Source organism: Drosophila willistoni, assembly GCF_018902025.1.
Source record: "Drosophila willistoni isolate 14030-0811.24 chromosome 2R unlocalized genomic scaffold, UCI_dwil_1.1 Seg167, whole genome shotgun sequence".
Taxonomy (NCBI): Eukaryota; Metazoa; Arthropoda; class Insecta; order Diptera; family Drosophilidae; genus Drosophila; species Drosophila willistoni.
In genome coordinates, this window is record NW_025814050.1 from 14,298,516 (window position 1) to 14,314,444 (window position 15,929).

The window sequence follows — 15,929 nt, forward strand, 5'->3', positions numbered from 1 at the left end:
AAGCTATTTTCATCCAGAGCAATGTCAGATAATCTGCCATAAATTTCGCTCCCCACAGAAAGGAGTCTTAAACATGGATTCAATTTGCATAGTTTGACCAATTGTCTAGCCAGTCATTTCCACATTCAAGGTCAATATTTCAAGATTGCGGAACACCTTGCAGAGTATTAAAAAAAAAAGCAATTACAAATAATTTGAGATCTCATTTTATTTTTCTTGTTGTTCAGTTGAGGCTCAATGTAATCCATGATGAATAGTTTCAAAATTAATAGCTAAATATGGACTGATATATTTAGAAATATCCAGTTCACGGTATAGTTTTTAATTCCAATTTTAAAATTGTTCTCCAGTGCATTCAAATATCATTGCAAATGTCATTAGATCCACAGTGTTAATTAAATCGCCTTGGATTGTCCTTTTGACATCTAGTTTTCATTTGTTCAAATATTTTAACCAAGCAATTGTAATCATTTTGTGAAGGCTCAGAATAATACATTGTTAAAAGTTTGAAATCGACAAATTATAGAATATTTTGTCAAGAATCTTTGGACTGTCTTGTATTTGTGCAAATCTTTTTCTCACTCTTCACATTAAACAATATATTGGGTTATTTTTAGATCATTAGCAATAACAAAGTAAACATACATATAAACAACCATATCACTAAATTTTTAGACTTAATTAAGATTTGTATACTTAATCGTATTCACTTTGATTCAAAATGACAAAAAGTTTTCTTTGAGGTTTGGTTGAATATTTTTTAGTTTTTTGATCGGAAATAAATGCTTGAAGGGTAAGACAATCTCACACAATTTTATTTATTGAACTTTCGTTTTAATCGATGTAGAAATTTTTAAGCAAATCAATTGATAACACATCATATTTTAAAATATGATTTTCCCGGTACGTCATGTCTATAGAAGAAGAGTCAATTTCTCTGTCACACATTATAGAAATCAATCCTGCTAACTGGTCTGAAGTCAATTCATTTTCGATTTTAGGAAATTTATTATTACGCAACAATTGCAAATGCTTTAATTTTCGTGGCCACATGACTGCATATGCCATTATCAAATTGAGGATTGTTTTAATCCTTTGTCGATTATTTAGAACACTCAGCACTTTTACATCAGGAAGTTTGGAGAATGAGGTATATGGATCTAAGTACTCAGATAATTCATCGTCATATGCGATCCAACTCAGTTTGTTTGCGAATTTTACGTACTGAATGTCGACTTCTTGAAATCCTATTGTTATTGAATATAGTCGCATAGTCTTGAAAAACTTCCATATTTCAGATAACATTTTTGGGACATTTTCCTTACAGTCTTCATATTTTGATTCTATATGTATAGAGGTAAGTTTCGTTGACTTTGACAGGTGGCGAATACTTTTCGGTTCGATGAAACCACACGATAGTTCTTTTAAAGTCTTTATCTGGGACACCAACTTGATCTCTTCATCATTCAGTTCGGTATCCCAAAGGAATAGTAATCTGAGTAGGCATGTCTCTTTTTCAGCCAAGCCACTGAAAAGATGCTTTAGGGAACCGTTTTTATGTTTTCCCCTCAAACTCAAGGTTTGAAGCATTGGTAGATGTGCTAAGGGCTTATATTCGCTTGTATCAAATTTCATTGTGATATCCAAGTCGGCCAAAAATTGTAGGTTATTGCCGTTCAGTCCGACAATGTCGGACAATTTGCCCAACATCTCATTACACCTGACAGATAGTTTTTCCAAGTTTGGATTCGTTTCGCATACCTTGACCAGCTCATCAGCATCAATTTTGATATCTAAATCCAACAGCTGAAGATTATAAAATCGCGGTACATTTCGCAGAGTATATTCTGTGTTTCAAAATTACAATTATGTTAAGATTTTATTTATTAAATTCTATTTAAACTTACTTTTCATATAAATACTGAGGAATTTCAAACGTGTTTTGGTTCTCAATGCACGCATAATATCGTCGAAAAACTCCGTAAGTTCCGTATTATATATATCGGAGATATATTTTATGGAAACATTTTCTAATTCTGTATTTTCATTTATGTCATTGATGACCATTTTGAAATAGTTTATTTTTGCGTTATGTGTGGCTCCTTGCAAACCATTATAAATAACTTCAAAATCAATAGTTAAATCTGAACTGTTGAATTCGTCGATTCCAAGTTTCTCATATAGATCTTTATTCCAATAAAAGAACTGTATACGATTGTTTTCAAATGTCGTTCCAAATCGAATAAGATCCGCATACTTAATTAAATCGCCTTGATTAACCGGATTGTCTCTCTCACATCTGCTTTTAATTTGCTCGAATATTTCAACTAGACACTGGGTATTTAGTTCTGAAAGGTATGAATCATTCATTTTGTCCATTTCTATTGAAACCCAATTCACATATATATATTAAGTATTAACCGCTGTCGCTCTGTTGCAATCGAATGACAACTGAAGACTGTCAATGGCCAAAAAGCGTTTAAAGCTTTATATTTCTCTTTCGTTTAAATAGAGTGCCAAAAGGCTATGAGCTCACTTGGAAGCTGAAGCCAACGAAAAATTTACATACATATGTGTCTCTTTTAACATTTTTGTCTCTTTTAATAATCAAATATACGTACCCGAATCACTCATTTAGCAATTCTACAAATTCTACTCGACTCACATAGATATACATATGAATGCGCTTGCAATTAACCAGTTGTTATTGAACATTATAGGTTAAGGAACATTATAAATTTGTTTAAATTCTATGGATAGCAACTGTTCAAATGGATTTGATCCAATTCAGTTTTAGAAGTTCATTATATTAAAGCTTAAGCTACTTTCGATGCTTAGTTATTAAATTTTTAAACTTTATGTATTTATTTCATGTGTGTGTATAGAGAAATGTTTAAAAATCTTTCGTCATGGGGTGTCATCTGAAAATATAGGAATTATTAGATTAGAAAGATTCAGTTTATTATTTTAGATTTAGTTTATTATATTTTGACTCATGCTTTATTATTATGTTTTCATTTTAAATTTTAAGTAACTTAGACAATAAACAAACAATTTCAGTAGATTAGAAAAAATCATAGAATATCAGAAAAAATCCCTAAGCAAAGCACGGCACACATACACACACAGTTCATGTAGCGTTGTGTCTGTGGGTGTATGCATGTGCTCTGTTGATTTGATGATGGCAGTAGTAGGCAGCAAGCAGCGCTGCCGGCAGCGTTTGAACCGATTTATATCGACTGTAACTTGTGTTCTATTTGTCCGATCATATTTAAATTTGGGATCCGAGGTTTTATATCCAATACTATCATATTAGTAAATTCCATGGGGATATTCCAATTTTTTTCCAGAGCTATATGACTTTATACCTTATTTTTCCAGGGTTATAAGTACCTCAAGTTTCATCACAGTAGCTCTTAAGATGGCTGGGTTAAACGCATACCCACAGACGGACGGACATGACTATATCGACTCAGCTTCTTATGCTGATCAAGAATATATATACTTTATGGGGTCGGAAACGTCTCCTCCTATGCGTTACAAACATCTGACCAATTTTATAATACCCTCTGCAAGAATATGAAAACTTTTGTCGCAATATATGCATAAATAAAAATTAATATTCTGGAGTATTCATTTAGATAGTGAATCGTGAATGTAAGACACATAATCAAAAATTGTCTAGACTGACTGAAACACTATTTATAAGCGGAAGTTCCCCTATATTCATTTCGCCAAAAAAGAACTTTCCGCAGAAAGAAAGTTCTTTGACCCTATAAGTATATACATATAGTCGAGTCGATCTAGCTATATAATATACTGATTTTATTTAGTAAATTAACTTTACGTACATATACACATACATACGAAATAAATTGAGTGAGTATAAATGAGAAATGGAATGAGTTATGAGTGAGTGAGTTATCTCAGGCTACACTCACATCAGTCACACTGTGTTGAAACCAAATGAATGAGTCGAATGAGTTAACAGGTGTTCCAATGTATTCGAATGATAAAGCTTTTGTTGTTGTTATTTTTTTATGTTTTTTTTTTTGTTGTGCTTACAGAAACATACATAAATATGTATACAATCTATACTATACATATACAGTTGTTCTTTTTTTGTGTCCAGTACAGAAAAAACGAAAGGGGAAACTTATTTGTGGGTGGAAATAAAAGAAAAGAAATTTACAAAATGTGAAATCGGATATTCGAGTTATCCGAATGCTTTCATTTTTGATTAAATTCTTATTTCGTTCTAATACAATACTCATACACGCTCACTCAGTATGAGCTTGTCACTCACTTACTTCAACTCAATTCGAGTGTACTCATTTTATTTAGTATGTGAATGAAATCATGCAGATGTCTAACACATATATATGTATATTCAAATATATATATTTATATATATATAAATATGAATGAAATAGAAACTATCACTCAGACGCTGCGCTTATCTTAGTTGACTTTATATTCTTTAATCTGTTTGATTCTTATACATAAATGAGGTATTGCTCGACTATTGTTCGACAAAGTTTTAGTCTTCTTTCTAAATCCAACATGTGCAAACCTCGGAGCTCTATATTAAGAATGTATATTTTCTTAATACTATTGTCTATCTGGAATGTCGCTAAAGCAGATGAATGCCTAGTAAATAAACTAATAATAAATCTCACTGACTGTTTTAATAATACCATTTGTGTCTTTTTAGTGGCAAGAACTTGACGACGAGTGTCCAAAATATTGCTATCACTCTGTGAAACCTTTACTGTATAATTCAATTTCAACGGAGAAGCAACTTGAAGACTTCAAGACTCTGCAACTTAATACTAATATTCAATTAACTACGAATTTGGCTTTGACTAAATCGCTGGAAAATCAACTAGGATTAAAGGAAACGCAAGTTAAGCAAGTGGAACAAAATGTTGAGGCTTGTGCATCACGTGTTAGGACAACTGAAGAATCTTTACAAGAGCAGCGAATTAGGACGGAAAAATGCCAAAATGAAAAAAGCCAACTATCGGAAGAACTGGCATTAACAAAATCTTTGCAGAATCAACTAGTACCCCGCTCAAGTCTGGAAAATGTGGAATCCAAACTGCGGAATATGGAAAACCAACTAAGACAGGTGGAAGGAACAGTTGAAACTTGCAGGGCGAGTATAAAATCAACTGAAAAAACATTAATGCAGCAGCGAACTTTAAAAGAAGAATGCCAAAATGATCGAAGAAATTTTGAGAAAATTGGTCAAAAATATTATTATATTGAGAATAATGAAAAGCTTACTTGGTTCAGCGCCCTACAAAGATGTGCCAAGTGGGGTGGGCATCTAGTTCATTTAAAAAGTGAAGAAGAATGGAACCTTGTCACAGCAAAATTACAAACGGGATATCGCTATTGGGTAGATTTGAACGATTTGGAGACAGAGAATACATTTATTTCTGCCACATCTGGTAAAAAGGAAAAGTTTCTCAAATGGCACAAGGATGAACCAAGCCATTACGGACACATAGAGCATTGTGTGGAACTTGGATGGTTAGATGTATTTGATATGAACGATGATTATTGCTTCGAGAAAAAGAATTTTATCTGCGAGTCGAGCGTGTATTTAATTTTAATTAATTATAGTCATTGAATACGATGTATAAAAATACAAAAAACATGAGTCTAATCGTACTTCCCATACTTAACTTAGTTTTAATTCTAGTAAATTATGGCCGGGTCAGGCAGGAAGACTTATGGTAATGCTAAGCAACTTCATGAATAATGAATGGAAAGATGAATAGACAAGAAATAGCCAATCTTTCTCAAATAATCTTTATGTACAGTGAAACCTCGATATAACGAATCTGAGGGGGATCGCAAAATTATTCGTTATATCTATTGATTCGCTATAGGTACTGAAATGTAAAACCTTAGTCCTTTCAAGGGACTTAACAAAAAATTCGTTATATTGGGTTTTTCGTTATAACGAAGTTCGTTATATCGAGGTTTCACTGTACAGTGAAACCTCGATATAACGAATCTGAGGGGGATCGCAAAATTATTCGTTATATCTATTGATTCGCTATAGGTACTGAAATGTAAAACCTTAGTATAACGAAATTTAAAGAAATCTGAAAAAAAATTCGTTATAAACATTGTTTCCACCAAAATAATGCTAAATTGCACTGAAAGGGGGTAAATATACAAAAAATAAACATTTTTTTTTATTAGACTTTATTAAAGTAATTGGTTATTTTAGTTTGTTTGCGCAAGTTTTGAATACAGCCATCTATAGTTTGTGCAACAGATGCTAAGCCATCAAAAGTAGTCTGGGGTGTAGCTTCTTGTGCCTCAAGAAAAGTTTGTAGTTTTTCAACCATTTGCTTAGCTTCTTTTGCGGTGATAACCGTTTCTAGCTCTTCTTCCTCCTCTTCTTCCTCCTCGACAACATCGACTGTCTTCGCAAAACTACCAACAATGTCATCATCAGTTAAAGGCCCCGAAGCACTAACGTTGTCATCGAAGGTAACAAAATCGTCAAAATGTTCATCCAAATTAAAATGGTTTTTAATGACAAGCCATTCTTCACTGTCTTGAATACAATCGTTTGTAGCCGTAATATTTGGACTGTCGACAAAGCCACATGTCGCAAAACAGTTGACAATCGTTGATTGTTTTACGCTTTCCCATGCTTTATGGGCCATTCTGATACCTTGCAAAACGTTAATATTGCTCTTGCGCCCCTCTTCCATGTCATTGATAAAAATTTTGACCACCTCTTTGCGATAGAAATGCTTAAAATTTTTAATTATTCCCAGATCTAGAGGTTGTAGTTTCGATGTTGCGTTTGGCGGCAGAAATTGTAATTTAATGGATTTAAGCGAAGTAGGATTTTTATGCGCCATGCAGTTATCAACGAGCAATAAAATTTTACGGTTGGCTTTAGTCATCTCTTTATCAAATTTTTCCAAGTAATCCAACCATATGTCTGTAGTCATCCAAGCTTTCTTGTTTGCGGTGTAGTCCACTGGTAAACTTTTAATATTTTTAAAGCATCTTGGATTAGTCGATTTTCCGATTACCAACAATTTTCTTTTCTCAGTGCCAGAACTATTAACAGTAAATAAAATTCGTTATACCTATAGTGTTTTTTTGTATGAAAAACTTCGTAAAAACGAGGTTTTTTCAAGGGACTTAACAAAAAATTCGTTATATTGGGTTTTTCGTTATACCGAAGTTCGTTATATCGAGGTTTCACTGTATTTTAAAGGTTAAAATACCAAAAGTCCCGTCAGCTGATAACGATAATCTGACTAATTTCGATTTCTTCGAACTTAATTTTAACATTTTTAAATATTTCTATATTTTAAAAACATTTTGATTGCTTATCGGGTAGCCCCACAGATCGAAATTCCCAAAATAAAAAGTCGCAAAATAAAAATCGAATCCCACGTTCAGTCATATTTTTAGATCGAGAGGTTAAGAATGCATTTCATATTTGGTGGATTATTTTTTGTGATCATTTTATTCGTATTGTAATGCCGTTAACGCAGATGAATGTGTGGTTACTGAATTGATTTTCAAAAATTGTGATGTTTCACTTTTCAGTTGGACGAGGTGGAGCCTGATTGCCAAGCTTATTGCTATAGCTCGGTGAAACTATTCTTATCTTATATTCCCTCAATGCAAAAGCGTTGAAGCTTGCGAAATGACTAAGCCTCTTTATGATAGTGATAGATTGAACAAAATTGATAACTAATTAGCACATCATCTGGAGTTGATGAAATCTAAGCAAAATCAAATAGTGTCCTATCCAAATCTGCAAAAAATGGAATCAAAATTACAATCTATGGCAAATCAATTCAAAGAAGAAGTAGAGAAAGTAGAGTTTTGTATGGCAAAGGCTAGGTCGACTGAAGAAACTTTGAAAGAACAGCGATTACTGAATGGATGAATGCCAAAGTGCACTGAAGTCCACAAAATCATTGCGGAGTGAACTGGTAGACCGTTCAAACTTGGAAAATTTGCAATACTAATTTCAACAAGAGGAAGAAAAGGTTAAAATTTGCAGGGCGAGTATGAGAGAAACTGACGAGACATTGGGGAATCAAAGAAGGTTAAACGAAGAATGCCAAAATGAAAAAACCAACTATCGCAAGAACTGGAATCCACAAAATCTCTGCAAAATGTGGAATCTAAATTGAAAAATATGGAAAAACAACTCAAGCATGAGGAGGGAAACGTTGAGTCCTGCAGGTCAAGTATTAAGACAATGGAAGGGTCGGTAGCGCAGCAACAAAGTTTATTTAGCACGTACCAAAAATAATGCAAACATTTTGCCTTCTGCAAGTTCTGAGGATTCGTTTTGATACTCTCTACCAAAACTACAGTTTTATCTTCTTCTTCCATCATTCCCTAAGCATGAAGTAGCGTTGTGTCTGTGTGTGTATGCTTGTGCTCTATTGATTTGATGATGACGTAGTAGGCAGCAAGCAGCGCTGCCGGCCCGGAAGCGTTTGAACCAATTTATATCGACTGTAACTTGTGTTCTATTTGTCCGATCATATTTAAATTTGGGATCCGAGGTTTTATATCCAATACTATCATATTAGTAAATTCCATGGGGATATTCCAATTTTTTTCCAGAGCTATATGACTTTATACCTTATTTTTCCAGGGTTATAAGTACCTCAAGTTTCATCACAGTAGCTCTTAAGATGGCTGGGTTAAACGCATACCCACAGACGGACGGACATGACTATATCGACTCAGCTTCTTATGCTGATCAAGAATATATATACTTTATGGGGTCGGAAACGTCTCCTCCTATGCGTTACAAACATCTGACCAATTTTATAATACCCTCTGCAAGAATATGAAAACTTTTGTCGCAATATATGCATAAATAAAAATTAATATTCTGGAGTATTCATTTAGATAGTGAATCGTGAATGTAAGACACATAATCAAAAATTGTCTAGACTGACTGAAACACTATTTATAAGCGGAAGTTCCCCTATATTCATTTCGCCAAAAAAGAACTTTCCGCAGAAAGAAAGTTCTTTGACCCTATAAGTATATACATATAGTCGAGTCGATCTAGCTATATAATATACTGATTTTATTTAGTAAATTAACTTTACGTACATATACACATACATACGAAATAAATTGAGTGAGTATAAATGAGAAATGGAATGAGTTATGAGTGAGTGAGTTATCTCAGGCTACACTCACATCAGTCACACTGTGTTGAAACCAAATGAATGAGTCGAATGAGTTAACAGGTGTTCCAATGTATTCGAATGATAAAGCTTTTGTTGTTGTTATTTTTTTATGTTTTTTTTTTTGTTGTGCTTACAGAAACATACATAAATATGTATACAATGTATACTATACATATACAGTGATTTTTATTTATTGTGTCCAGTACAGAAAAAACGAAAGGGGAAAATTGTACCAACTTATTTGTGGGTGGAAATAAAAGAAAAGAAATTTACAAAATGTGAAATCGGATATTCGAGTTATCCGAATGCTTTTATTTTTGATTAAATTCTTATTTCGTTCTAATACAATACTCATACACACTCACTCAGTATGAGCTTGTCACTCACTTACTTCAACTCAATTCGAGTGTACTCATTTTATTTAGTATGTGAATGAAATCATGCAGATGTCTAACACATATATATGTATATTCAAATATATATATTTATATATATATAAATATGAATGAAATAGAAACTATCACTCAGACGCTGCGCTTATCTTAGTTGACTTTATATTCTTTAATCTGTTTGATTCTTATACATAAATGAGGTATTGCTCGACTATTGTTCGACAAAGTTTTAGTCTTCTTTCTAAATCGAACATGTGCAAACCTCGGAGCTCTATATTAAGAATGTATATTTTCTTAATACTATTGTCTATCTGGAATGTCGCTAAAGCAGATGAATGCCTAGTAAATAAACTAATAATAAATCTCACTGACTGTTTTAATAATACCATTTGTGTCTTTTTAGTGGCAAGAACTTGACGACGAGTGTCCAAAATATTGCTATCACTCTGTGAAACCTTTACTGTATAATTCAATTTCAACGGAGAAGCAACTTGAAGACTTCAAGACTCTGCAACTTAATACTAATATTCAATTAACTACGAATTTGGCTTTGACTAAATCGCTGGAAAATCAACTAGGATTAAAGGAAACGCAAGTTAAGCAAGTGGAACAAAATGTTGAGGCTTGTGCATCACGTGTTAGGACAACTGAAGAATCTTTACAAGAGCAGCGAATTAGGACGGAAAAATGCCAAAATGAAAAAAGCCAACTATCGGAAGAACTGGCATTAACAAAATCTTTGCAGAATCAACTAGTACCCCGCTCAAGCCTGGAAAATGTGGAATCCAAATTGCAGAATACGGAAAACCAACTAAGACAGGTGAAAGGAATAGTTGAAACTTGTAGTGCGAGTATAAAAGCAACTGAAGAACTATTAAGGCAGCAGCGAAAATTTAAGAAAATTGGTCAAAAATATTATCATATTGAGAATAATGAAAAGCTTTCTTGGTTCAGCGCCCTACAAAGATGTGCCGAGTGGGGTGGACATCTAGTTCATTTAAAAAGTGATGAAGAATGGAACCTTGTCAAAGAAAAATTAGAAAGTGGATATCGCTATTGGGTAGATTTGAACGATTTGGAGACAGAGGATACATTTATTTCAGCCACATCTGGTGAAAAGGAAAACTTTGTCAAATGGCACGGTGGAGAACCAAACGATCTAAATAAGAAAGAGCATTGTGTGGAAATTGGATGTTGGAATGTATTTGATATGAACGATAATGAGTGCTCCGATAAAAAGAATTTTATCTGCGAGTCGAGCAATGAACGTGTATTTAATTATAATTAATTATAGTCATTCAATACGATGTATAAAAATACAAAAACATAAGTCTCTAATCTTGCTTCCCATACTTAAGTTAGTTTTAATTCTGGAAAATTATTGCCGGATATTGCAGGAAGACTTATGTTAATGCTAAGCAACTTCATGAATAATGAATGAAAAGGTAAATAGACAAGAAATGGCAAATCTTTCTCAAATAATCTTAATGTATTTTAAAGGTTAAAATACCAAAAGTCCCGTCAGCTGATAACGATAATCTGACTAATTTCGATTTCTTCGAACTTAATTTTAACAATTTTAAATATTTCTATATTTTAAAAATATTTTGATTGCTTATCGGGTAGCCCCACAGATGGAAATTCCCAAAATAAAAAGTCGCAAAATAAAAATCGAATCTCACGTTCAGTCATATTTTTAGATCGAGAGGTTAAGAATGCATTTCATATTTGGTGGATTATTTTTTGTGATCAATTTATTCGTATTGAATGCCGTTAACGCAGATGAATGTGTGGTTACTGAATTGATTTTCAAAAATTGCGAATTATTATATTGATGTTTCACTTTTCAGTTGGACGAGGTGGAGGCTGATTGCCAAGCTTATTGCTATAGCTCAGTAAAACTATTCTTATCTTATATTCCCTCAATGCAAAAGCGTTGAAGCTTGCGAAATGACTAAGCCTCTTTATGATAGTGATAGATTGAACAAAATTGATAACTACTTAGCACATCATCTGGAGTTGATGAAATCTAAGCAAAATCAAATAGTGTCCTATCCAAATCTGCAAAAAATGGAATCAACTTTACAATCTATGGCAAATCAATTCAAAGAAGAAGTAGAGAAAGTAGAGTTTTGTATGGCAAAGGCTAGGTCGACTGAAGAAACTTTGAAAGAACAGCGATTACTGAATGGATGAATGCCAAAGTGCACTGAAGTCCACAAAATCATTGCGGAGTGAACTGGTAGACCGTTCAAACTTGGAAAATTTGCAATACTAATTTCAACAAGAGGAAGAAAAGGTTAAAATTTGCAGGGCGAGTATGAGAGAAACTGACGAGACATTGGGGAATCAAAGAAGGTTAAACGAAGAATGCCAAAATGAAAAAACCAACTATCGCAAGAACTGGAATCCACAAAATCTCTGCAAAATGTGGAATCTAAATTGAAAAATATGGAAAAACAACTCAAGCATGAGGAGGGAAACGTTGAGTCCTGCAGGTCAAGTATTAAGACAATGGAAGGGTCGGTAGCGCAGCAACAAAGTTTATTTAGCACGTACCAAAAATAATGCAAACATTTTGCCTTCTGCAAGTTGAATGCCTACATTTATGTAGGTATATTTATTACGATTATACCTACAGTAGCATCTGGATGAGCTTTGGAGTCTAGTCCAAGCGGAGTAAAGCACTTTCTTTGATTGATAGAAAATTGGCACATTGAAAGCGTGATCAAAGCCAAAGGCCTTTGAACTAAGTATTGAAAAAATTCCTTAATCTATAAATTTTGTTACACGAGCAAAAGTAGATACTTGTTCATTTTTAAGTTTTTTCTGGATTATTTGTTGTTTTTCGTTTTATATATTATTAATAAATTTATGTTAAATGTTATGTTACGTTATGTTATATTATGTTTATGGAATCGATTAATGCATTTTCCTGGGTCTTAAAGTCACTCAAAGTCACAGTATCGAAACATGTATTCGCATGTGTCCGCCACTGTACATACAGAAAACAAAAGTGTTTTGAGTTCAATATGTGGCCTATAGAAATTGGAAAGTGCTAATCACGGCCATCAGGTCAGGATTTCGAAAAAAATTTATTGAAATTATTTAAAGTGACCACCTTTGCAGTACTTTATTCACTAAAACTTTGCTAGTTAAACCTATTAATGTAGGAATAATTTAAGAGCATTTTATAAAATAACAAGGAGTACTTTTTTAATATTTTGCATAATATGTTTATGGTCTAAAGAGTTAAAGAAATTTGTGTTTATAATTTAATATTGTTACAATTGTTATTGTTATGTACTGTTATTCGTAGACAACTTTTACCTTAATTAGGAATTGATAAAATTGTTGACGACTTACATGAAATAAATTTGTATCGAGATACCAGTTGGCACTTAATTTCAATGGTTTTTGAATAATTGGATCTCTAACAGTTTTCAGTATTTCCAAGGCTTTATGTAAAATTTGTTCTTCCATTTTGTCTATTTCACTAGTTTTGAAATATATCGATTCAAGTTTGGGCAAATTCATGAGCATATTCAAAAACTCATTCGAAACATTAATAAAAGGAAACGAATATTTTAATTTTAATGTTTTAAGATTACAGAGTTTTGATATGTGATGGAAACATTCTGGAACATTAATTGAACAATCCAATGTGGCTAATAAACTGAATTGTGACAGTTGTAACATGTTTTTCAGGCTGATGCCTTGTCCCACAATAACTAAATGCTGAAGAGTTGTTGGATATTTCATGGCAAATGCCTTCAGAAGTATATGGAGGGTGTCGTCTTCTGGTTTGATGACTAACTCTTCGAGTTGCGCAAGCCTGCCAAAGTCGTCATTTCTACTAATAAGTAGCACGCATTCCAAAGATTTAAGAGTTGAAAGTTGTAAAATATTTTCAAAATGTTGATAATTAATTTTTAAATTTCTGATGGCTAATTTGCTTAGGTTTGGGGGATATTTTGTGGTAATTGGAACGTTTATTAATTTTCTTCTTCCAATTAAATCAATTTGAAGTTCTTCCAGCTTCTTGAGTGGAAACAATAGATCAATACAATCCGTGCGTGTTAAATTTAAATGCAATTTGCGCAACGATTTAAGCTCTGTCAATGCTGCAATATCCTGTTTGTCTAACGAATATTCCAAAATGCTTAAAGTCGTCAAAAGGGGAGTATTCAAAAATACTCTTAGTGATTTATAAAGTTTCCTCTCGCTGTGTGATCTTATACACAGTTCTGTAAGATGTGGCATCTTTGGAAGAGCATCTTCGTCCACTGAAATGGTGAAAGCGCATTCAAGTCTCTTCAACGATCGCACAGAGGCAATTGCCTTCAACTCATCAAAGGTAATTGGAGGTTCCTCTATAATCAAAGTTTGAAGACATGTTGACGATTGCGAAGAGATTTCCTTAAAATGTTCCTGTAATTTTCCATGTTTATATGTTGTAATAGTGAATTCCTGAAGTTCCTTTAATTGGCCCAGAGTGTTGATCTTACGCGAATCAGAAAATGCACATTTAAGTTTTTTAAGCGATGTAATTTTTGAGATTTCCAACAATTCATCAGAGTTTATAGCATCGTCAATAGTCAAGTGTGTAAGACTTGAACTTATAGCTAAGTTGGAGAAAAGCTCTTTTAAGGAACCATTTTCATGTTTAGCCATTATATGCAATATTTGCAAGTTTTCCAATTTCCCAAGGGAAGCATAATCACCCATATCCAGATGTGTTTTTGTAGATGGCTCTTTTATTAAAATTAACTTGTTTTCTTTTTTATAATATTTTATTGAATGAGGTTCATTCTGAATAATAACATCTCCATTGGAATATCTTAAAAAATTAAGTACTTCTTTGGGAAAGTTCATGTTTTCGTGTACTTGTATTTTCTTATAAATTATCTGTGGTGTTACAACTTCAAAACTTCTGGGATCAGAGAATTGGCATGTGAGTTGTTCCAATGTTTTTATTTGGCTTATAAGAAGACTATCTTCATAATTGATTGAAATTTTTGTGATATGCAATATTTTGAAATTTGGCAACTCTTTTGCGGAAAGAATTTTAAGGAACGAGTGCAGTGCTCCCAACTTTTTCTGCCGTATGCGAAGCACTTTGCTGTGATTATCATAAGAGAGCTGATCGGATTTATGAGACTTCTCGATTTTAATCCTGATGATGGAAGAGGAGAACATTTTTAAAACCACATCTGAAAAACTATCAATGTTATGATGTGAACTAATTTCCAAGTCTTCAAGTTCGGTAAATTTATCGAGACATTTGATGCATTCATCATCGGAGAAACTGCATTTCAAGCTTTTTAAGGATTTAATTTTACTCAATTCAGAAGTTAAAGACAAATCAAGTAATATAGGTGATATATCAAGAAATGTTAAAGCTGAACATGAATTTGAAGCTATAGCTGTGAAAAGCATTTTTAAGGCTATATCTGGTAAATACCTTATTGATGCTTCACATTCAAATGCTTCATCCCAAATGGAGGGCAATTGAATGATTAGTTTCTGAAGGTGCGGCAATTCCCCCAAAACGAAAATATTACTCAAATCACAAATTTTGCATTCAATGGTTGTAAGAGATTTAATAGCAGAAATTTGTAAAATCTCGTCGCATGTCAATACAATACCCTCTTCGTTCAAATATAACATATTGGATTCCCTATTTAAAAGTTCCAACCGCTGGAGATTCTGTGGCATTATGCTTGCATATCCTTTCAATAGATTAAGTGAGCCAAATATATTTTTTAGTGTATAAATATATAGATTATGCACATCAGGGACTTTGGAGAGGGCAGCATATTCAGAAATATCAGCTACATTTAAGTGTCTGAAGTAAATTTCCAATGTATAGGGTTTAAATTTAATGCTGACATGGTCAAAATATATAGTTAAAGAACGGTCTTTCTTCATGTTAAAGGCAATCTTAACCACCTCTTTTATCGTTTCAACACCTTTAAATTTGGATTTTATAATTAGTTCTTTTAGTTCACTTAAGTGGGACAAATGGCCAATACTATTCGTTTCGATGAATTTACATTTCAATTTTTGTAATGATATTATCTGGGAGATAGCATAGCTCTCTTCATCATTAATGTGGGCATCTTCTATGACAAGAATGCGTAGTTGTTTCGCAGCTAATCGCTCAAAAAGTGGCCTTAGAGAACCGATTTCATGTTCTCCAGATATGGTCAGCTTGCGTAGCCTTGGTAGTCTTGCCAAAGGTGCATATTTTGCAGCATCAATTCCAGATGTCATGAACAAATTGAATTCTTTTAAATATTGTAAGCTACCGCCAATTAGA